This window comes from Oryx dammah, unplaced genomic scaffold (genome assembly GCF_014754425.2).
Source record: "Oryx dammah isolate SB20612 unplaced genomic scaffold, SCBI_Odam_1.1 HiC_scaffold_26, whole genome shotgun sequence".
In the NCBI taxonomy this organism is placed as follows: Eukaryota; Metazoa; Chordata; class Mammalia; order Artiodactyla; family Bovidae; genus Oryx; species Oryx dammah.
The window spans coordinates 29,091,719-29,117,315 of NW_024070210.1; the positions used below are offsets into that span (position 1 = coordinate 29,091,719).

Here is a 25,597-nt window from a genome sequence, read left to right on the forward strand (position 1 = left end):
GAGCTCATGTTGGAACAAATCTGATGTCAGTACTGGTACAGTTCGGTTCAGTCGCTTAGTCGTGTCCAACTCTTTGCAACCCCATGAATCGCAGTATGCCAGGCCTCCCTGTCCACCACCAACTCCCAGAGTTTACCAAACTCATGTACATCGAGTTGGTGATGCCATCCAGCCATCTCATCCTCTGTTGTCCCCTTCTCCTCCTGCCCCCAGTCCCTCCCAGCATCAGTCTTTTCCAATGAGTCAACTCTTCACATGAGGTGGCTAAAGTATTGGAGTTTCAGCTTCAGCATCAGTCCTTCCAATAAACACCCAGGACTGATCTCCTTTAGGATGGACTGGTTGGATCTCCTTGCAGTCCAAGGGACTCTCAAGAGTCTTCTCCAACACCACAGTTCAAAAGCATCAATTCTTCGGCGCTCAGCTTTCTTCACAGTCCAACTCTCACACCCATACATGACCACTGGAAAAGCCATAGCCCTGACTAGACAGACCTTTGTTGGCAAAGTAATGTCTCTGCTTTTTAATATGCTATCTAAGTTGGTCATATTAAATAGCTGAATTTTGCAGATTATTTACCTTCCTTTCTAAATTAAAACAATATTAAGATTATACCCATGGCAATGTCCCCAGAATTTGCATCAGATATTCTTTCTTGAATGGGAGAAAAAGAGAAGAAAGGGATGCAAAAGAAATTAATAACCCAGAAATGGTGGAAGTTCCTTGACAATATGTTACACTTGTAAGCATGGATAAACTTCTGCCTTGGTAGAACTACAGAATTAATAGTTCTAATTCTAGTAGTTCAAAAAATAAATTTCTTATACAATTTCACACTATATTTCCAATAAAATGCCTTCACTGAGTTACAATTTAATTTTATACCTTCAAGACTTTATTTAGAATTTACATGAAAGTTCTTTTGAACACTTGCATAATTTCATAAAATTGTAGTTGGAGATATTGCATCCCCATTATCTAAGAGCCATACAGCAACTCATCTTTGAATTTAGTCTAAACATTATTTTATTTTATAAAATTTTTTACCTCATATTATTAGAGAAAGATACAATATAGCCCAATATGTTACTATTTTTGTCAAAGCTGCTAAAAGTCTCCAAATTAGATTTATTTTCCAGCTGTAGCAATTCATTTAGTTCAAATGCCTGGTGATTTTCATTTCTCTCATTTTAAAAGTTGGGCATATACTTTTGTATTTACCATAACTAAATGAAAAAGGTACAAATAAGAAATAGATTAGGCATTCACATTCATAAATTCTATTTGATTGCTTTTTAAAAAATTCTCATTACCATGAGTCACATTGGTTTTATTTTGTCTTTGACAACATAAGCATTTTTTTATAAGGCTGAAATATAATTTCATTGATATTATAAGTGAGGATGGACACTTGCTCCTTATAAGAAAAGCTATGAAAATCCTAGGCAGCGTATTAAAAAGCATAGACATAAATTTACTAACAAAGATCCGTAGAGTTAAAGCTATGGTTTTTCTGGTAGTCATGTACAGATGTAAGAGTTGGAACATCAAGAAGGCTGAGTGCTGAAGAGTTGATGCTTTTGAACTGTGGTGTTAGAGAAGATTCTTGAGAATCCCTTGGACTGCAAGGAGATCCAACCAGTCCTTCATTGGAAGGACTGATGCTGAAACTGAAGTTCCAGTACTTTGGCCACCTGATGTGAAGAGTCAAGTTATTGAAAAAGACTCTGATTGCTGGCAAAGATTGAAGGCAGGAGGAGAAGGGGACAACAGAGGATGAGATGGTTGGATGGCATCACCTACTCAATGGACAGGAGTTTGGGCAAACTCCTGGAAATGGTGAAGAACAGGGAAGCCTGATGTGCTGCCATCCATGGGGTCACAAAGAGTCGGAACACAACTGGGTTGACTGAACAACAGTTGACCCCGCCATGGGGTCACTTGGGGAAAGGACTGAGTGACTTAACAACAACAGAAATAAGTGGGGATCATTATAAATAGCAAGTTTGTTTTAAAAAATATAAACACATGTTTTCTCTGATACAACAATTATGAGAGGTGATCATAAAATTAACTTCCAATGCTTTGCCAAATTGCCTAATAGGAATAAATACTGATTGCTTGATTAATGTGCTAATTTTCAGGTCTTTATTAACATGGTCTTCTTGGCTATTGGCCTTGAAAGTAAGTATGGGTATAGATTTGGCTTGATACTTCACTTTGGTAAATAAATACATTCTTTCTTTAGCCTTGTCTTGATGGAAAGAGGAATATATTTACATCAAGTAAGCAGCATATTACTCTGGGGAGAGAGGAGTCTTGATTGAAAAAATGGAATTTTAGTTTTAGGTGACAGCAGCTGTTCTGCAATATGTGTAGCAATATCAACTAATTTTGATTCTTGTAATAAGCAGCTTACATTTTTCCTGACTTCTGACTTTCAGCAAAAGTCATGCTTAGTAGGACAATAGTTCTTAAGGATATTCCCTCTATCAATATTAAATGTAATAACTACAACTAAATAAGTGTTTGACTTTGTGTCTTACAATATTAACGAATACACAGGCTGCCAAAAATTTTGTCAACTTTTATATCAGTGAGGATTAAATTTGGCCACCTAGATAACAATAATAATAGAAAACACAGACACACACAAATATAAAAACAGCACCAACTGAAATAAGTTGAAGAGTAATTCTCTTAGCCTAAAAGAAGATCCGAGGTAGGCTACCTATCTATGTACTGGCTCCACAACATCTCACTGTTCTCTCATCCTCATGATGTCACTTTATGGCCGATAATGGTTGCTTGCATTCTAACCTTTGTGTCTACATTTCAGTCAGAAGAAAGGAGGAGCAAGAGAAAGGTCTGCCTCTCTCCATTTTAAGGAAATTTCCCAGAAATACCACATAACATTCTCATTTACACAGATTAGGCAGAATTTAGTTATATGATCGCACCTCATCGCAAGGAATTTTGGAGCTTTGGTCAATGAAGTGGGCCCATTATCCCAAATAAATGCAGGATTCTGCAACTAAGGAATGGATATTGAGCCAGGCACTATTTTGTTCACCAGATGAAGAGTACCATGTAGTGGTTAAGGGCATAGATCTGGAATCAGGCTCCCTAGTTTCAGATTCTGGCTCCACCCATACTAGTTTTATAATCTTAAGCAAGTAACCTAACCTTTCAGTGCCTTGGTTTGTCACATGAGTTGACAATAGAACCTAACCCATAGGGTTAGTGGAAAAGAATATAAATCACTTAATACAGTGCCTGACAGAGAAAATTATCAGTGATTGCTATTAATGTGCTTTAAAATTTTTATTTATTTATTTATGGCTGTGCAGGTCTTCGGTGCTGTTTTCTACGCTGTTGCGGGCTTTCTCTAGTTGCGGAAGTAGAGGCTACCCTCTAGTTGTGATCTGCGTGCTTCTCTTTGTGGCAGCTTCTCTTGTTGTGGAGCATGGGCTCTAGAGCACTGGCTCACTAGTTGTGGTGCATGGACTTAGTTGCTCTGCGGCATGTGGAATCTTCTCCAGCCAGGGATTGAACCCGTGTCCCCTGCATTGCAAGGTGGATTCTTAACCACCTTGACCACCAGAGAAGTCCCTATTAAAGTGCTATTTATGTGTATTATCTCATTGAGTCTTCAGAACTATGAAGTACAAATTCTTACCCTCATTTTACAGATGAAAATCTGAAAGATGCAAAAGTTAAATAATCTCTATATCGGGCTTCCCAGGTGGCTCAGTGGTAAAGAATCCACCTGCTAATGTAGAGATGTGGGTTGGATCCCTGGGTCGAGAAGATCCCCTGGAGAGTGAAATAGCAACCCACTGCAATTCCCATGGACAGAGGAGCCTGGTGGGCTACAGGCCATGGGGTCACAAAGAGTCAGACATGACTTAGCGACTAAATAACAACATATGTCATTCACTTAGCAAATGGCAGAAGCTAGACTAGAGCCCAAGTGCCTTGACTACAAACTAAATTTTTCTATCATGCAGATGGTTTTATTACCAGACATTGGTAATATGATATCTTAGTCAGAGCTTTCCAGAAAGCAGGTCTCAAGACAAAATCTGGGCACCACTTGGTATCAAATGCAACCGATGCTTTAATCCCCCCAGGACTGTTGTATGAAAGTTCATATGAACTACTCCTTTTCCAAATAGCCAGGGTTGGAGGAGGAAAAGAAAAAATTGTATTTGCCAGCTCCCGTCTCCCATTGATAAAAAATTTCCTCCATATGTAGGAGCAAGTGGGCCTCACAGTATCGCATTTCAGCAGCAATATGAAGGCCCCATATGCCTGTACTAGGAATATGAGGCAAGGTATTGTCAGGTTGTTCCCACCTGAGTGATTGAAGCCCACGCAGAATTGGTGCCACAGAGGTGGCTGGAGCAGAACTTGTATCTGTAGACTGTGGACACAGGTGAGGTCAAAAGAGTTCATAAGAGGGGGAGTTCATAAGAAGTGTTCAACAAATTTGACAACCGACCCTCCCTTAATAAATCTTTTATAGCTCATAGCTTGCAGCTAGGTCAAACAGGATATTGCTTAGAGTAATTGTTTAGTTTGTGCTTACCCTTCCAGGTTTAATAGCAGTTAAGTATAAATAGCAATGAACGCACTGTTGACTAAGGCAGTATGTAGGTGGAGTTGTCAGGTAAAATAGAAGTTGCCCAGTTAAATGTGAACTTCAGACAAACAATGTGTAAGTTTGTTTCCAATATTTCATGGGCATCTAGTTAAACTTGACTTTCAGGTAAATAATGAATAACTTTTTGCCGCAAATATGTCAACCCACTCCAGTATTCTTGCCTGGTGAATTCCATGGACAGAGGAGCCTGGCAGGCTACAGTCCATGGGGTCCCAAAGAGTCAGACACGCACTCACATATCACAAATATTGCATATGACATACTTATATTAAAAAGTTGTTGTTTATCATACAATCAATCTTAATGTTAGCTCACATTTAGGTCACTTAAGAAATTAAAAGACACTTACTCCTTGGAAGAAAAGTTATGACCAACCTAGATAGTATATTCAAAAGCAGAGACATTACTTTGCCGACTAAGGTCCGTCTAGTCAAGGCTATGGTTTTTCCAGTAGTCATGTATGGATGTGAGAGTTGGACTGTGAAGAAGGCTGAGCACCGAAGAATTGATGCTTTTGAACTGCAGTGTTGGAGAAGACTCTTGAGAGTCCCTTGGACTAAAAGGAGATCCAACCAGTCCATTCTGAAGATCAGCTCTGGGATTTCTTTGGAAGGAATGATGCTAAAGCTGAAACTCCAGTACTTTGGCTACCTCATGAGAAGAGTTGACTCATTGGAAAAGACTCTGAGGCTGGGAGGGATTGGGGCAGGAGGAGAAGGGGACGACCGAGGATGAGATGGCTAGATGGCATCACAGACTTGATGGACGTGAGTCTGAGTGAACTCCGGGAGATGGTGATTAACAGGGAGGCCTGGCGTGCTGCGATTCATGAGGTCACAAAGAGTCGGACACGACTGAGTGACTGAACTGAACTGAAGATCACATAAGATCATTTAGGATCATAACTAAGGACCCAGAACTGGCTCCACATAAAAGTAAGTAGATATATGTGATTGAAGAGGATAACAGATCTTTTCTGCTTAAAAATAATCTTAGTGTGTTTGAAACATAGCAACTGAAATTTCTACCTTTCAAATAATTTTTATGATATTTCATCTGCAGAGATTTTAATTGAAATGTAAATAAAGTAACCCTAAAGGGTTCTTCCCATCTGCTATTATACCTACTGCCAAGTCAGAATGGCTTAGTTATCATCCTGTAGCTATATAACCAGAAACATGTGAACTTAGACGCTATTAGGGGAAGTGGGACTAGAGAATTGTGCATGGGTTTTGTGTGGTTTCATTATTAGCTAGAACATTTCATGCGGCCCCATGCAAGAAAGCTGAGCAGTCATCTCTGTTGTCTTTCTCATCTAGGAGGGGAGGAGGATTGGACACAATGGGTGTCTGAACACAAATAATGATTTTCTCATAGAACACTGAAAGATTAGGAGAAAGCCTTAAAAGTTAGATTTTGATTAGAGAGAAGATTCTATCATGCGTACATGCGTGCTCAGTCACACTCTTGTGTCCAGCTCTTTACAACACTTTAGATTAGCCTGCCAATCTCTACTTGGCAGAATTTTTCAGGCAAGAATACTGGAGTGGGTTGCCATTTCCTCCTCCAAGGGATCTTCCTGACCCAGGGATTGAGCCTGCGTCTCCTGCATTGCAGGCAGATTCTTTACCCACTGATTCATTGGGGAAGTTCCTCTTCTATCATCCTGCACCATAATTAGTAGTATTTTATTTGTGAATTGCAAAATCCTAGAAGTTATGCAAATATAAACAGTCCAATTTTACAGATTGAAAATTTGAGACTGAAACATTGACTTGGCCAAGATAGCATAGAGACTGAACGTTCATTTGGTAACTTGAGATCTCCTGCATTTTCTACATTAGGAGAGCTCCAATTTTTATTCAAGTGACAGAACATCTAAAGGTTATGATATTCCTTGGGTAACATCTACTTAATTCATAAAACTATATTATATGTCAGCTTAAAAATCAAAATCATGAGCAAACATTTTAAAACATTTTTAAAATATTTAAAAACTGCTAAAATAAAAAATGAGCCATCTATAAGTTTTTCAAAGAATATTATTCTAGAAATTAATAAGCAATGTATAACAATGTTTTGAGACCAATACAGGTATTACTGTCACTTTGCATGTGAGAAAATGGAATAGAGAAGTAATGGCCCACAAACAGCAACCCAACCCACTTTTCATGTAAACCCACCCCATTTTCCTTAGAAGAGGGAGTGTTATTACTGTAGCAGGGCTTATGGAAGAGGGAGTGCCTTATCCTCTTTTATTTCATGCTCCAACAACTCGTGGAAATATATCTACCAACCACACAGGGTATTCTTCTGGAAAGGATTTCTGAGTAATATTGTTTTCTTTGTCCTGTTATATTTCTTGTGATGCTTTATTAGCCCAGTGATTAAAAAATTTTTTTAAATTGAAGGATAATTGCTTTACACTATTGTGTTGGTTTCTGCCATCCATACATCAGCATGAATCAGTCATAGGTATACAAATGTCCCCTTCCTGTTGAACCTTCCTATTGAACCTCCCTCTCACCTCCCACCCCATCCCACCTCTCTAGGTTGTCACAGAGCACTAGTTTGACCAGTGATGTTTTAATGTGTCCTGTTGGTTATCAGCTTTTCCATGGTGGCTCTTTGATCCAGCTTAATGGGAGCAAGTGTCCTAATTCTAAAGCAGACGAGTGTCTCCCTATTGGATTTTTGTAGTTCTTCCTATGTTGGAACTACGCGGAGAGACAGCAAACCAAAATTCTGCAGCTGACCACTCCAAAATATTATTTTACTGCTATTATTGGGGCCTTTTTGTACCCACAGGTGGTTGTGGTTTGAGCAAACAAAGATGGGATATGATGTAAATAAAGTAATCCTCCTTGCCCCCCTGAACATCCTGATCATATGATTTGGCAGGGTCCAAGCAGCAAACAGGTGGCATTCAAACCAGCTGAATAAAGAGACTTCAGTGAAGGGAATACATACAAGGGTGAGGGCAGGGTTGAGGGAAACCAAGAGAGGAGAGGGAAACCCCTGTGTGCTAACAATGGCGGGATGCTGCTACCATTTCTGTGACCTCTCTGCCTAAGAAGGAAGAGGAGGGGGAGGCTACAGACACCCACCCATGAGGACCTGTGGCATTTAATGGAGGAATGCCCTCACTGCCAGACTATGACCTGGCAGGGTAGAAAATCTCTGTCTCTTTCTTCTTCCTCCTGACATTTAGCTGGTGATGCTCACTAGCTAAACCCAACCAGAAATCAGAGAGCCAAGGAGCCGAACAGATGCAATCCACAGAGGTCGGCCTCTTGGTGGCACGGAGCAGAGGAGGGTACAGCATAGATCTCAATCAAGGAAGTAGAGAAGATTCAGTACAACTTGTACTGTAATCAGTGACAACCATGTCTCGGAAATGACTGAATCTGCTCATATATTGTTAAACACAGTGTGTACACTAACAATTATGGGGAATTACTTATAACTAGATCTTAAGGGTACAGCATGATTAAAAAGTCATACCTCTTGTCTATACACATTGCAGATGTATTCCATAACATTTCTGAATTCATCTTTAAGAAGAACTGTACTTTTTACACAAGGTTTTTAAAGGAATCATTACAACATCAAAAACATTATTGTATGTTCACTAAAGGCTATGATTAGTTTTGTACAACCTATGGGCTTTCAAATGCCTTGTTCAGAGAGACCAAAATTTCTAACATTTTCGGGAAGAGAATTTACGGGCAAGACAGGGATATTATTATGGGTTAACTGTCCATGTACTGTGATTCACCAGCATCAGCAAAGTATCTCCCCATTGGACACTCAGTACATCAAATAATTAGAAATTCCTTTTTATGGATTAGTGGTTTATTGGTGTTTTTTTTTTTTTTTTGTAAAATACAAATGCCCTGAGAATTAGAACATCATTCACTCACTTAATTCTTCCTTTACTAAACATTTATTGTTACTCTCTATGAGTAATTTGTTAGATATTGGAATAAAACATGAATAAGACAGTCCTTGTTCTCACTGTGCTCAGAATCTAATGGAAATTTGGCAGAGTTATCAATGACTCCTGAATTGGTTGACAGAGCCATGGTATAATATCATAATATACTGTGGAAGAATATATAACTTTCTTAGAGGATAGAAGAGGGAAGGAGGATGGTGAAGACAAAGAAAGACTCTTCACAACTGAAATAAGACCTGAACTGAAGATAAATGAGAGGACAACAGGTGGATAAAGTAGAGGTGAAGTGAGGGTAAAAATTAGATTTTATAGGAAAAAATGGGTCCTTCATCAGATCATATCCAGAGGACATGAACCTAGAGATTATTGTAAGGTCAAATGATGAAGGACCTCAAACGCCCTTCTCAGCAGTCAAGAAGGATTAAGTGGAGGAGTGGCTCCTAAATATTCGACCCACAGAAAAATCATTCTGAGCAGTATGGAGAATTGAGTGGAAAAGGCAAGACTAAAGAATGAATCGGTTAAGAGGGTCTTTTAAAGGTTTTAGCAAGAGATTAGAAAGTGTGAGCTAACGAGGTAGCAGCAGTGAGAATGGAGAAGATGGAGGGATTCTAAAACTATTTCGTTTCTGCCATACAACAGTGTGAACCAGCCGTAAGTATACATATGTTCCCTTGGTCTTGACCCTCCCTCCCACCGCTCTAGGTTGTCACAGACACTGGGTTGAGCTCTCTGTGTTATACAGCATCTTCCCACTAGCTATCTCTTTTGCAAATGGTAATGGATATGATTCAATGCTCAATTCGTCCTACCCTCTCCTTCCCTTGCTGTGTCCAGACATCTGTTCTCTGTGTCTGAGTCTCTATCCCTACTCTGTAAATAGGCTCATCAGTACCATTTCTCTGGATTCCATATATATTCATTAATATATGATGTTTTTTTTTCTCTTTCTGACTACTTCACTCTGTACAACAGGCTCTTGGTTCATCTCCCTCACTAGAACTGACTCAAATTCATTCCTTTTTATGGCTGAATAATATTCCATTGTATAAGTGTACCACACCTTCAAAGCAATTATCCTCTAACTAAAAATAAAAGAATTTTCAGACAGCTGGTATGAGGGATAAAAAGAGTATTGTCTTAGTACTTTAGAATTTTTGTACTTTCCCATTAAAAATAATAAAAATTTTAGAGAAGTAGGAGGTTACTGGACATGACCTTGTAACCCATGTGCTGTGTGGTGAAGACTTGAAGAGAGTGTGAATAATTGAAGGAGGAGTCCTAATTAGAATCATGTCCACGTTATTCTCCTGGGTGACTGGGAAGAGGTTCTAGCATCAGCTGAGATGAGAAATACGGAGGAAAAAATGCATGCGGAGGAAAAAATGTGTGCAGAGGAAAAAATGCGTGCAAAGGAAAATGATTGAATTTGGTTTTAAACATCCTGAGACAGAGCCTGGTTGAGAGGTCTGAGGAACTTGTCAGAGTATGGCTGGGAATAAAAGTGGTGGTCTGGGAAGGACTCTCCTCAAAAGACTACATGGATTAAGCACAAAAGAGGTTTAAAAAATATCTTTAGGGAAGCCCTTAATAATATATTTGAGGGACATGTTAAGAAAGAGGAGATGAGAACCAGAGCTGACTGAGCTCATGGGGAGAGCAGTTTTTAAGGAAAAAGTGGTCTACAATATCATACGCTTCAGAGAGAAGGTATATTAATCAGGATACATTTGGCTGCAAGAAATGGAATAAAAATGAATGATGCTATTACAGATGACTTCTCAAGACATCTGAGGTGGGTGGTCTCTGGTTTTGTGGCCACTTTCCATCCTTCTGCTCTGCCACTGTCCGTGTATCAAAAGTGTCTCCCTAAGGCTCATAGGCTGGCTGCTCCACGCAGTTGAGAGCATCTCAAGCAGAAAGCAAGGGTAGTGGAGACAATGAAGCATTCTCTTTGTGCACCTCATTCCCTTCCAGGAGGAAAAATCTTTCTCAGGGGCCCCATCAGGCTTCTCCTTCTGTCTCATTGACCAAAGCTCATTCCCACTGTTAGATTACTCATTGACAAAGTGGAAGGAGTTGCCATGACTGATTAGATCAATCATGACTCATCCCTGAGGTCTGGGCAAATGAAACAGTTTAGTTAGCAAGAAAGATGGGGAAAAAATGACAATTTTCATCATCTCTCTCCTACAGGACTGAGTGTATATATATTAATACCAATCTCCCAATTCATCCCACCTGCTCCTTTCCCCCTTTGGTATTCACATGTCTGCTCTGTACATCTGTGTCTTATATTTATGCTTTGTAGATAAAGATTGTCTTTGTGCTGTGCTGTACTAAGTTGCTTCAGTTGTGTCCAACTGTTTGTGACCCTATGGGCTGTAGCCAGCCAGGCTCCTCTGTCCATGGAATTTCCCAGGCAAGAATACTGGAGTGGTTCGCATTTCCTTTTCCAGGGTATCTTCCCCACCCAGGGATTGAACCTGTGTCTATACCACTCTTTTTCAGATTCTACATATATGTGTTAACATACAATACTTGTTTTTCTCTTTCTGACTTACTGTACTCTGTATGATGGTCTCTAGGTCCTTCTGTGTCTCCACAAAGGACCCAGTTTCCTTCCTTTTATAGCTGAGTAATTTTCCACTGTATATATGTACCACATTTTCTTTATCCATTCCTCTATAAAATAGATACCTAAAGAGAACCAACTATATAGCACAGGAAACTACTCAGTTCTCTGTAGTGACTTAAATGGGAAGGAAATCCACAAAGGGAGGATACATGTGTACGGATAGCTGATTCACTTTGCTGTACAGTAGAAACTAACACAACATTGTAAAGCACTATACTCCAGTAAAACTTCTTAAAAAATAAAAGGACTGAGGAGAACCCATTTGATTCAGCAATCAGAAGCTTATTGGTGAGCTCAGAAAGAGATTTCTGTGAGGGGCTGATTTAGGGATTAGCACTGAAGCCAGATTCCAATGGGGCTGAGCAGCATAAAGAAGTGGGCTGTAGACAACTCCTCAACTAAATGTAAATAAGTTTATCAATCCTTTAGGAAAATATATCGTGATGAATTTATCTATTTATCTATAATTTCCTGCCAGAAATTATCCAAGCGTTAAAGGAAAGAAGAAAGAAGTTGGAACATAGAAGACAAGTTTTGCCCAATTCATCATTTGAACAAGGAGCTCTCTTTGGCAAGGAACATGGTTTTCTCGAAATTTCTCCAAATTTAAATTTCTCCTCGTTGCTAGGCTCAGCCACAGACTGTAATTTTTAGAAATCTGAGCCAGCAATGAGAAATGGAGGTTGTTTTGAACTCTGAATAGAACCACACTATTTCCCAGCTGCGTACAATTTGGGGGGTGGGATGTGATTTAAAAATTGCTACAAAGCACTTAAATTAAATTAGCTAGGAGGAGATTCAATTTTGAACTTCTTCCAGGATTTTTAAGAGAGATTATATACTTCATTAAAACTATAAGGATAAAACAGAAAGTGGAGTGATACATCTTATTGAATAAAAGCATAGACTGTCTACTAATGCAAGGCACTGCATTTTTCCCCTCTGGCACTTAAAAATAGTTTGTGTGTGTGTCTGTATCAGCTTCAAAATGCACCTTTTCCTCTGCCTGCCCATCGCTGAGTAGAGTGGTAGGTAGTTTTCCCTTCAAATCAATCCATCTGAGAATATATACATACTCACTTAATCTTTTTGGTTGCTGAATCTCTTTTTTGGGATTCTTGTCTATTTTTCACAATTTTATTTTTTAGAGCAGTTTTAGGCTCATGGCAATATTGACAGAAGATGCAGAGATTTCCCATACATACACTCCATGCCTTTATACACCCACAGTTTTTTTAAAAACTTATATCTCCCACAAGAGTACTACATTTGTTATAACTGATGAGACTACCTTGACAGATTATCACTCAAAGTCCATATTGTACACTAGGGTTCATTCTTGGTGTTGAACATTCCTTGGATTTGGACAAGTGTATAAAGACATGTATCTATCATTATAGTATCGTGCAGTATCATAGTCCTCTGTGCCTCTTCTATTCATCCCTGGCTTCACTGATCTTTTGACTGTGGCCATAGTTTTGCTTTCCCAGAATGTCGTGTAGTTGAAATCATATAATCATATGCAACCTTTTTAGATTGACTTCTTTCCCTTTGTAATATGCATTATAAGTTTCTCCATATCTCTTCATGCCTTGATAGCTCACTTCTTTCTAGTGCTGAGTAATATCCCCATGTCTAGATATACCACAATTTATCCATTCATCCACTGAAGGACATGTTGGTTGCTTCCATGTTTTGCAATTATGAATGAAACAAACATGAAAACAAACATAATAAGCCCATCTTCTTGGTTGATGAGTTGTCTCTTATGCAGCTCTGGTCACTAGAGTCTTAGGTTTTGAGCTTAAGAAAATATAAAGCAGAAAGAAAAACTGTGTCTTGTAGATAAATTTATTGGTCAAAGTTATCATAAGGTAACTGGTGACCTCTTTCTCATTGCCCTGAACTATGTTTAAACATGCATTTTAGTGAAAGCATCTTAAGTACAGAGACATTAAATACAGAGTAATTCAGTCTGACTCTATCTGGCTGGTGCCTTTTTGAGGTGTATTATCCAATAGGGAACAGAATTCACTCTGGGTTTTAACAATTTAGAAGCATAAAGTATCAGAGATGAAGGACTCTGAGCAATCATCTGATTAATAGGAAAAAAACAGAGATCTAGTCATCTTTGTTAGATACAGTCCTACACTAGAATCTGAGTGTCCTGACTTCAATTTGGCTTTCACTCTATTTTAGCTAGTGTCCTCACTTTCCCAAGATCTTATCTAATTAAGACAAAATCCTAAACTCTAAACTGTTGTCCAGCTCACTTTAATTTTCAGGGCTTCAAATAGCTTAAAATCCATATTGCCCTGCAACTCTTGTTCTAAGCAATGATAAGCAGCCAGCTCAAAAAACCTTTACACATGTAGAATTGCTAAAGGAAGGTTAAGCTGCTATTTACTTACTAACCCAGTCCTTTCAGTTTCTTTTCTTAATGCAAAGTTAAAAGAAAATTTCATCTAGTTCTTATAATTACTCTTTCTTACAATAACAGGCCAGAAACTAGGCATTGTAACAATTTGGGTTCTTAGTTGCAACTAACAGACACCAAACTTGCTAATTTGAGCAGAAAGTGGAATTTAGTAGAAAGTTATTGGATACATCCTAAACTCTCCAGAAGGAGTAGGAATCAGGTTTAGAGGATACACATCCAAAATTAAGCTGAAATTCATGCCTTGGAACTAGTCCTGTGAGCACTAGAACTGCAGTTGCTGCTGCTGGGTGGTAGACATTGCCGTTGGTGTTCCAAGAATCACCAGAATTGAAACCTGGGTATTGCTACTTTCCCTGATGACTCTGGAAATTGGATGGAGCTTCCATCCCAGCTACTAGCCATCAACAGGAGGGATTTGGTTCAGTCCCCTCTTTGTATCTATAGTCTCCAATTTAAAGTTTGGGGCAACTGAATCTGATTAGCAAAAACTTGATCAGGTGCCAATGTCCTAGCAGCAAAGGAAGCAGGAAAAGCTAGTGTCTGGCATATTCAGTTTCTACACTGGGAGACTAACTCTTTCTCATAAGGTGAATAGTTCAGATGCTGGGTAGCCAAAAAGAAGGACAAATATTGAGTATAGTGACTGATCACAGTAGTTTCATTATAGTTTTTTTAAATTTAAAATTAAAAAATTATATAGAATGTTTACATACAACATTATATCAGTTTCAAGTGTACATTTAATATTTTCCTATTATTTTTTGTTATGAGCAGGAAATATGATTCAGTTCAGTTCAGTCACTCAGTCGTGTCCAACTCTTTGCGACACCATGAATCACAGCACGCCAGGCCTCCCTGTCCATCACCATCTCCCGGAGTTCACTCAGACTCACATCCATTGAGTCAGTGATGGCATCCAGCCATCTCATCCTTGGTTGTCCCCTTCTCCTCCTGTGCCCAATCCCTCCCATATCAAAGTCTTTTCCAATGAGTCAACTCTTCGCATGAGGTGGCCAAAGTACTGGAGTTTCAGCTTTAGCATCATTCCTTCCAAAGAAATCCCAGGGCTGATCTCCTTTAGAATGGACTGGTTGGATCTCCTTGCAGTCCAAGAGACTCTCAAGAGTCTTCTCCAACACCACAGTTCAAAAGCATCAATTCTTCGGCGCTCAGCTTTCTTCACAGTCCAACTCTCACATCCATACATGACTACTGGAAAAACCATAGCCTTGACTAGATGGACCTTAGTCAGCAAAGTAATGTCTCTGCTTTTGAATATGCTATCTAGGCTGGTCATAACTTTTCTTCCAAGGAGTAAGCGTCTTTTAATTTCATGGCTGCAATCACCATCTGCAGTGATTTTGGAGCCCCCAGAAATAAAGTCTGACACTGTTTCTACTGTTTCCCCATCTATTTGCCATGAAGTGATGGGACCAGATGCCAATATCTTCGTTTTCTGAAATTTGAGCTTTAAGCCAACTTTTTCACTCTCCTCTTTCACTTTCATCAACAGGCTTTTTAGTTCCTCTTCACTTTCTGCCATAAGGGTGGTGTCATCTGCATATCTGAGGTTATTGATATTTCTCCCGGCAATCTTGATTCCAGCTTGTGCTTCTTCCAGCCTAGCATTTCTCATGATGTACTCTGCATATAAGTTAAATAAGCAGGGTGACAATATACAGCCTTGACACACTCCTTTTCCTATTTGGAACCAGTCTGTTGTTACTTGTCCAGTTATAACTGTTGCTTCCTCACCTGCATACAGATTTCTCAAGAGGCAGGTTAGGTGGTCTGGTATTCCCATCTCTCTCAGAATTTTTCACAGTTTATTGTGATCCACACAGTCAAAGGCTTTGGCATAGTCAATAAAGCAGAAATAGATGTTTTTCTGGAACTCTCTTGCTTTTTCCATGATCCAGCGGATGTTGGCAATTTGATCTCTGGTTCCTCTGCCTTTTCTAAAACCAGCTTGAACATCTGGAAGTTCATGGTTCATGTATTGCTGAAGCCTGGCTTGGAGAATTTTAAGCATTAGTTAACTAGCATGTGAGATGAGTGCAATTGTGCGGTAGTTTGAGCATTCTTTGGCATTGCCTTTCTTTGGGGTTGGAATGAAAACTGATCTTTTCCAGTCCTGTGGCCACTGCTGAGTTTTCCAAATTTGCTGGCATATTGAGTGCAGCACTTTCGCAGCATCATCTTTCAGGATTTGAAATAGCTCAACTGGAATGCCATCACCTCCACTAGCTTTGTTCATAGTGATGCTTTCTAAGGCCCACTTGACTTCACATTCCAGGATGTCTGGCTCTAGATGAGTGATCACACCATTGTGATTATCTTGGTCATGAAGATCTTTTTTGTACAGTTCTTCTGTGGATTCTTGCCACCTCTTCTTAATATCTTCTGCTTCTGTTAGGTCCAGACCATTTCTGTCCTTTATCGAGCCCATCCCAGCATGAAATGTTCCTTTGGTATCTCTAATTTTCTTGAAGAGATCTCTAGTCTTTCCCATTCTGCTGTTTTCCTCTATTTCTTTGCATTGATCGCTGAAGAAGGCTTTCTTATCTCTTCTTGCTATTCTTTGGAATTCTGCATTCAGATCCTTATATCTTTCCTTTTCTCCTTTGCTTTTTGCTTCTCTTCTTTTCACAGCTATTTGTAAGGCCTCCCCAGACAGCCATTTTGCTTTTTTGCATTTCTTTTCCATGAGGATGGTCTTGATCCCTGTCTCCTATACAATGTCACAAACCTCAGTCCATAGTTCATCAGGCACTCTATCTATCAGATCTAGGCCCTTAAATCTATTTCTCACTTCCACTGTATAATCATAAGGGATTTGATTTAGGTCATACCTGAATGGTCTAGCGGTTTTCCCTACTTTCTTCAATTTAAGTCTGAATTTGGTAATAAGGAGTTCATGATCTGAGCCACAGTCAGCTCCTGGTCTTGTTTTTGTTGACTGTATAGAGCTTCTTCATCTTTGGCTGCAAAGAATATAATCAATCTGATTTCGGTGTTGACCATGTGGTGATGTCCATGTGTAGAGTCTTCTCTTGTGTTGTTGGAAGAGGGTGTTTGCTATGACCAGTGCATTTTCTTGGCAAAACTCTATTAGTTTTGCCCTGCTTCATTCCACATTCCAAGGCCAAATTTGCCTGTCACTCCAGGTGTTTCTTGACTTCCTACTTTTGCATTCCAGTCCCCTATAATGAAAAGGACATCTTTTTTAAGTGTTAGTTCTAAAATCTTGTAGGTCTTCATAGAACCGTTCAACTTCAGCTTCTTCAGCATTACTGGTTGGGGCATAGACTTGGATTACGTGATATTGAATGGTTTGCCTTGGAGACGAACGGAGATCATTCTGTCATTTTTGAGATTGCATCCAAGTACTGCATTTTGGACTCTTTTGTTGACCATGATGGCTACTCCATTTCTTCTGAGGGATTCCTGCCTGCAGTAGTAGATATAATGGTCATCTGAGTTAAATTCACCCATTCCCATCCATTTTAGTTCGCTGATTCCTAGAATGTCAACATTCACTCTTGCCATCTCTTGTTTGACCACTTGCAATTTGCCTTGATTCATGGACCTGACATTCCAGGTTCCTATGCAATATTGCTCTTTATAGCATCGGTCCTTGCTTCTATCACCAGTCACATCCACAGCTGGGTATTGTTTTTGCTTTGGCTCCTTCCCTTCATTCTTTCTAGAGTTATTTCTCCACTGATCTCCAGTAGCATATTGGGCACCTACTGACCTGGGGAGTTCCTCTTTCAGTATCCTATCATTTTGCCTTTTCATACTGTTCATGGGGTTCTCAAGGCAAGAATACTGAAGTGATTTGCCATTCCCTTCTCCAGTGGACCACACTGTGTCAGACCTCTCCACCATGACCCGCCTGTCTTGAGTTGCCCCACGGGCATGGCTTAGTTTCATTGAGTTAGACAAGGCTGTGATCCTAGTGTGATTAGATTGACTAGTTTTCTGTGATTATGGTTTCAGTGTGTCTGCCCTCTGATGTGGAGAAGGAAATGGCAACCCACTCCAGTGTTCTTGCCTGGAGAATCCCAGGGACAGGGGAGCCTGGTGGGCTTCCGTCTCTGGGGTCGCACAGAGTTGGACACGACTGAAGCCACTTAGCAGCAGCCGCAGCAGCCCTCTGATGTCCTCTTGCAACACCTACCATCTTACTTGGGTTTCTCTTACCTTGGACGTGGGCTATCTCTTCACGGCTGCTCCAGCAAAGCGCAGCCACTGCTCCTTACCTGGGATGAGGGGTATCTCCTCACTGCCGCCCTTCCTGACCTTCAACGTGGGATGGCTCCTCTAGGCCCTCCTGCGCCGGCCGCAGCCGCCTGCACTTAGTGTGCCCGCCGCAGCCAGTAATATGGTTAATACACTACAAAATTCAAAAGATAAGAAAAGAAATACAGGAAGAAACAAGCGTTCCCGTCACATGACTTCTAGCCATCCATTTAGCCTCTCTTGCGTAGTTTACTGTCACCATTTACTTCCCCTCCCTGGAGGAGGATTGTATCTCCACATTGCTCCTCAATCCTTTGAAGTCAGGCTAGGCTACGTGATTTGCATTGGTCAATGAAATTCTGGGCTGAAGCTTAAAAGCCTGTTCAGGTATTGCCTTGTTTTCTTCCCTTCTACCATGTTGACTGTCAATATTCAGGATGGCACTAGCCTGGGTTCCAGAATGTCCTAGATATTGTATATTTGCCTTTATAGATTCCACTCTATCCATGACATTCTATGCCCTGGGAGGCTGCCTTTTACAGCCTATGGCTGCAGATCCCTTCTCCTGTCTCTTCCGGGTGCATTTCAGTAATGAGAGGTACTGGCCAGATATCAGAGGGCAGAAGGAGAGTGGTGTTGGGACATTCATTCTTTCACTCCCTCCCTTCCAGGTCTCCATGGGCTGGTTGCATTCTTCTACCAAAGATCTCCACCTCCTCTTGGGTAGCATTTAATCTCTTTAGGTTCTGGGAGCTGCTCTCATTGGCCCTAGTGTTAGTACTTTCTTTTGTTGATTTCCCTCAACCTTATCCCTCACCTTTGTAAATAGTCTGCTTATTAAGCTGTCTTTAATTATTTCTTTGAATATGCCATCTGTTTCCCATAGAACTGTGACTAATACACAGAGTGAAGGACTACCATAGTGAGCAGAAGACCCTTCCACCAACCAGCAGAGGTCATGTAGCATGAACACTGAGATCTCTGGGTTGTCTGTTACCCCAGCAGAACCATGTCTATCTTGACATACTGTGTTTGTTACATGTATGTGACATGTGACATACCCCATGTTTCTAGTTTCATATAATACAGTTATATTTTAACCAGCAATTGATGTCACAATCAGTATGAAGCTTAATGAAAATAGACATGCTCAGGTTCTATTCCTGGAGAGTCTAATTCAGTAAGCTCTAAACCACTGGTTTTGAGGATTTCTGATACTAAGAATGTGATGGTCCAGTGGCTAAGACTCTGCACTCCCAATGCAAGGGACCCAAGTTTGATCCCTGGTCAGGGAAGTAGATCCCACATGCCACAACTAAGAGTTTGTATGCTGCAGTTAAAGATCCCAAGTGCCAAAACTAAGACCCAGTGCAGCCAAATAAATAAAAACAAAATATTTTTTTAAAAAGAAGACTGCTTCTCATATTGGCCTATGGCTGTTCAGAGATGCCCTCTGACTTATGGAATATGAGAATTTATTAGTCAGAGTTCTCTAGAGGAACAGAATCAATAAAATGTGTATCTATATACATAGAGGGTTTTATTTCAAGAAATTGGCTCATATCATTATGGAGGCTGCTAGTCCAAAATCTGAAGTCCAAGTTTGAAAGCTGTCTGCTGATAGAATTCCTTCTTTTCAGAGGAGGTCTATCTATTGTTTTGATCAGGCCTTCAACTGCTTGGATGAGGCCTACTCACAGTATGGAGGGAAATTTGCTTTAGTCAAAGTCCATTGATTTGAAGGTAATCTCATCTAAAAAGTCCTCACAGAAACATCCAGAATAATATTTGGTCACATATCTGGGCATTGTGGCACAACCAAATTGACACATAAAATTAACCATCACAGGGAGTCATGTGATGCCTGCATAGGATTAGGATTAAATGCAAATAATTGACAGGACTGGTAACCTGATTCCATTGGCAGAAATGGTAAAATATTTGAATACATGTCATTATCTATATCTGTCAGCACCAGTCAGATTAGACACTGGCTAAGTCTAATACTCACTATGTGTATATAATTTCCCTTCAATCTATGTAGAACAACTCTGCGTAGCCAAGTCTGTCTGCTTGGCATCAGACAGACCTAGTTTTGAAGCCTTGATTCCATTCTTTGCTTGCTGTGTAGATTTGGACGAGCTCCTTGAACTCTTTTTCTTTTTCTTAAATACTTCTTTATTTGGCTGTGTTCGGTCTTAGTTGAGGGGTAGTTGCGGCACTCAGGCTTCGTTGCTCCCCAGCATGTGAGATCTTAGTTCCCTGACCAGGAATTGAATCCGCATCCGCTACATTGTAAGGTGGATTCTTAACTGCTGGACGACCAGGTAAGTCCCGTGCCTTGGACTTTTTTTTTTAGTTTTCCTCATCTAAAAATTATTTTCTTTAATGTGAGGATTAAGTTAGAAAATGTATATAAAATTTAGTACACAGTACCTGAAACATAGTTGATGCCCAATATGGGTTTTATTAAACATACAACTTCAAAAAAGACTGAGTGCAAAATTGTATTATAGTTCATAGTCATAAAGAGAAAAACCACTGTGAAGTCATTTAGATATATTTTTCTTTGAAAAATATGAGAAATGATAATAACATAACTCATCATTCCAGATTTTTATGTGATGTACACACACCATGATAGGGTTCCTGGAAGTGAGGCAGAAAAAAAGGGCTCAGTTAGGTGGGGTGGGAGAACAGCTCAGATGTCTTAGCATTCACTAATCTTACGTCTGGGAACAGTTTCAGATTTGGGATAGTTACATGGATGTATTGGCAAAGAGCCCCTCTCTCCTTTAACTAAGTACAAATGACTCATTCCTAACCTTAATGAGAAAAGTGAGAAAGGAAGTGTGAGCCCAGCGTTGGCGGGAAGAGTCTACATACACTTTCTGCCTTTCAGCAATCAAGACTGTGGTGTATTGTACAAAGCCAGTCCCAGGCTCTCCTCCTTTTGCAGGGTAGAGGAAAACTGATGTTATTGAACCAGGGATTTATTCAGCTCAATATAATCAAGAGCCAGGGAAGAGATTAGCAGCAGTTGTAATTTTTATGAGTAGAGGTAGTCAGAGCTAGACATGTACTACCCTGGATCATAATCTTGACCTTTGCCTCATCATCTTAATTATTTGCAGCACATCTTCTGGACAGCTACTAATATTCTGAGGTCACCAGTCTGTGACTATCACAAACCATGTCCTTGTTAATCTGGTTTAATCCCAAGCTTCTTAAAAGACAGGGGATCCAAAATAGCAGTATTAAAATTTGAGAGGTGAAATTCCTTTGCTCCCAACAGTGCTCTGCTACTGTTTCTAAGAAAGGTTTTGGATAGAACAGCCAATAAATATTTCCTCCTTTGTACAATGTTCTTAGCGCTTCCTTATACTCATCACATCTTGCTTTGCTCTATTGATTACCTGGGTCCTAGGATATTGGCATCACAGTTCTGGTGAGAACTACTTTGGATCTTTTGAATGTCTGGTCACCTTCTAAATACATCCACACAAAAAAAACGATGAGGATTTTTCAGAAACACTCCTCTGTTTCATGTTTTCCTGCCCTTAATAGTAGAATCACAAAACAACTGTGCCATGAACTAAGTGTATGATAATATTAGCTGGGGGTAAACATTTTACAGCTCTACACAATTTTATCATCTTTTAGAAGGTAACTGATCATATTTTTGAGAGAAATCTCCCTTTAGAAGCATCAGCACATCGTTTGCTCTTATTGTTTTCAGGCATCTTTCTTCCTCTGTCCCTTCCTTTCCTACTACCCTTCAGCAAAGATAAGGTGGAACAGGAAAAAGGAAGAGCTGGGGGGTGAATCAGGAAGGAGATCAGTAGGACTTAATCTTCCCCAGTCACATGGTGTAACAGTTGGACTCTGCAACTCCTATGGACTTTGTGGGATACAATAAAGTCGAACTACATCATCTCTAAGTCTCTCCTGCTCTGTAATTCCATGAGCCCCAGGAAGTATAAACAAGGATGTTATCTTCTTCAAATGAGGAAGTGACAGGGTTATATAATACACTGCTTCATCCAAGGTTTAGGGCTATCCCTTAGTGGGACATAATTCTACCCATTTTTGAAGAACTGAGTGTTTATGGACCTTTGAAAAATAAAGACTATTTAAAACACTGACACAACTTGCTACTATCTTAAAGAATTGTCTTTCTTTTTTTTTGCATTTTTTTGTGATTTTCACCCCTTCATGTACTTTTTTAAAAACCGAAGTACAGTTTATTTGCAATGTTGTAATAATTTATGCTATACAGTAAAGTGGTTCTGTGTTATCTATATTTGTAATATTATTTTCTATATTCTTTTCCATTATGGTTTATCACAAGATATTGAATATAGTTCACTGTGTTATACAGTAGGACCTTATCTATCCATTCTGTACACACTAGTTGGTATCTGCTAACTCCAAACTCCTATTCCATTCATCCCTCACCTCGCCTCCTCCTTGTGTTTTGCACTTTTTATTGTGGTTAAAAAGCACACACACCATAAAATTTACCATTTTACCATTTTTAAGTGTACACTTCTGTGGCATGAAGTAGATTCACATTGTTGTGAAATAAGTTTCCAGAACTTTTCCACCTTGCCAAACTGAAATTCTATACTCATTTTATAACTTCCCTTCCTCTGCTGCACCTCAGCTCCTAGTAGCCACCCGTTCTACTTTCTATTTCTGTGAGTTCACTACTTTAGATACCTTATGTAAGAGAAATCACACAGCACTTGTCTTTTCACGACTGGCTTATTCCACTTAGCATAATGGCCTCAAGGTTCATTCAAACTGTAACATGTGAGGGGCTTTCCTCCCTTGAAAGGGTGAATAATATTCCATTATATATGCTTATCACCTTTTGTTCCTTCATCAGCCAATGGACATTTATGTTGTTCCCACCTCTTGGCTATTGTAATATTGTTGTTTTTGAAATATTGAAATTTAAGTTTCACCTTCTGATTCACTCTGATGGATTTAATAAACACAATATCATCTGTAAGACACATCTGACAATCAGGGAGCATGTAGCATGAGAAGAGACCTGAAGGCAGAATCCTAAAGAATCCAACTCCTTTAAGATGTCAGCAGATGAAGAAGAATGAGGCTGAGAAGGAAGCATCAGTGAGAAAAAAGAAGCCCAGAAGATGGGGGCGTTTCCAAGGGGAAGCAGACAAATGTCAGAGATTGCAGGGAAGCCAAGTACGATAATGACAAAAGGGTGTCGGTAATAACAAAGCTGTTAGGATTGTTGCAATTTCAGAAGAGGCAAGATGTTTGATAAAAAGTGGGCAGAGAAATGAGTGGGAAGGGAGAAGGTAGTGAAATCTGTTGAACACCACTCAGCATTTAGGCATGAACAAGGGGGAAGAGATTTAGAATCATGAGAGGAAGATGTGTTGTTTGTTTGTTTGTATTATTGTTTCTTAAGTTACAAGAGACTTGAGAATGTTTGCCAGTTATAACTGGCAGCTCTTTTAGACTATCCCCCATCTGAACAGATTACAATAATTTTTTTATTTGGCCCCATAATTTCGTGAGTCAAGAATTCAAGAAGGGCTTAGCTGGATGGTTTGGCTTTGAGTTAGGTGGTGTGTGAGACTGAGGGTCCACTTGCAAGAAGCTGCTTCACCCACACATGTGGCAGCCGGTGCTCCTTGGTACCTCTCTTTCCTCCAGGGTCTCTCACAGAATAATCACACTCATTACATGATAACTCTCTTTCAAGAGTGATTATTCCAAGAGACTCAGATGGAAGCAGCAAGGTTTCTTTTGACCTAGGCTTGAAAGTCAGAGAATGTCACTTCCATCACTTTCTACTGGTCATGCAAGTCATTAAGGTCCACTCATATTTAAGAAGACTGAAGGAATAGACTGTACCTCTTTGGGGGATGGCATGAACCCAGAGAGAGGGAAGTATGTGATGGTGGCCATCTCGGAAACAGGTGGAGAAAGAGGATTTGAAGTTATCCAGGGAACTGAACTTGCAGGAGTGGATGAGACTTTTGAGACTGGATATCCAAAGATGGGTACATTGAAAAATGTTTGTCAAGAGGAGCAAGTTCCTTTCATGACACTATAGTCCTTTATACAGCACAACTGGAAGGTAACCTGAGGATATTTTTCAGTATGGTGCAAAGTCTTCAGAGCTAAATCTATTTTTTTCAAGCAACTATCCCTCCCTGAGAGGAAGTTCAGGTACTTAGGGAGCCCTTTGCTAAGCTAAAGGGTACTGTGGAGGGTCACAGGTAAATATACTAAACGGTCTACTGCCGTTCATTGATCTTCTGAACCCTACCATCTCAAGTGCATGCTGAGGTACCTCTGTGGTCAAAGGTCATGCTTGCTGTCTGTCCACCTACCTTTAGGAGTATAACCTTCTAATAAAGATAGTGTTCTGTCTCTTTGAAAGGAAGTGTCGTGTACAGTTCCCAGAGTGAAACTATCTATTCCATTTACTAGTGATGTGATCTTGGGGCAAATTGCTTGACCTCCCTGACCATCAGTTCTCCCATCTTTACCACAGGCAGCAATAACCTCACCATAATCTCAAAGGCTTGTTGTAGGAATAAAATAATTCATGAAAAGAGGCACTCCATAAGCTCTCAACAAAGAGATGCATTTTTTTTTTTTTATTAAAACTGTATGTCTACAGATGAGCTCCTCAGTTTCATCTTTGGGTGGGAAGCAGAAGTTCAGATCACTGAACAGCCAAAGGCATTTGCTGGAAAAGCTGGAAATCACGATGACTCACTCTCTACAAATGCTGCACTTTGAACAGAGTGGAATTTTACCTCGTGTGCCACAAAAGCTTTACAAGCTTCTCCAAGGACTAGTTTACAAGGAGAAAGTTTCTTGAGCACTTACATAAGACAATAACGCTCACTGAATCACAGGAGCAAGAAAGGGACTTTGAGAGTCTGTCTAGTCTGCTGCCACCTAAGCCACCAGACATGTGAGAATCTGCCTTTGTGCAGACATCTCCCTCCTTTCCCAGCCAGCCTTGCCCTCCAATGACCCAGTTGAGCTGCTGGAACCCTGGTCTTGCCTGAGTGAGAGCACCATGCCTCTTTGTCACCCAGGAGCAAAGTTGGAACAACGGTGTTCACCAATCTCTGGCCTGATTTTAAAATGAGATATGACAATAGAGCACTTTGACTAGCATTTTTATAAATACTGTAAAAGAAAATCTTCCTTGGGCCAGTTTCAAGAATGTAGGGCCTCATGCTAGTGAGTAGTAATGTGGAACTGACCTGATCTTTTGTTTTGACTGCCAAATACCCATGGCATTTGTAACCCCCTTATAGGTTTCCCAGCCATCCCCCGAACCCTTCATAACATTCAGGTTTCTGCAGCTAGGGTCTTTCTCCACTTGACGCTCTGAACACTCCCAGAGCCCGATTGCCCTCGAGAGTCCCAGTTAGACAGAATCTGAGTTCCAAGCTTCCCTGGTGCCCGTTTCATCTCCTGCCCTTGCCATGAAAGTTCAAGGGACTCAGGCGAATCCTCCATGGTTTCCCTCCAGCCTGGGCATGACCAGGGCCTCTTCCTTCCCCACCTGCTAGGTAGGGTTTCCTGACCCTTTCTTTCCATTCTCACACTCTTCACACCCCAGTTAACTCTAATGAAGACAGA

General features: G+C 40.1%; 1 protein-coding gene and 1 long non-coding RNA gene across 2 annotated transcripts in view; one reads left to right on the forward strand and one right to left on the reverse strand.

Moving 5' to 3' along the window:
• LOC120852851 overlaps nucleotides 1–13,988 on the forward strand; it is a 128,356-nt gene extending 114,368 nt beyond the window's left edge. Inside the window, exons 4-5 of the long non-coding RNA XR_005718670.1 lie at nucleotides 2,190–2,194; nucleotides 13,977–13,988. This is a non-coding gene — a long non-coding RNA (uncharacterized LOC120852851). The remainder of the gene's footprint in view (nucleotides 1–2,189; nucleotides 2,195–13,976) is intronic.
• PRKCH (protein kinase C eta) overlaps nucleotides 1–25,597 on the reverse strand; it is a 367,851-nt gene that overhangs the window by 20,868 nt on the left and 321,386 nt on the right. The window lies entirely within an intron of this gene.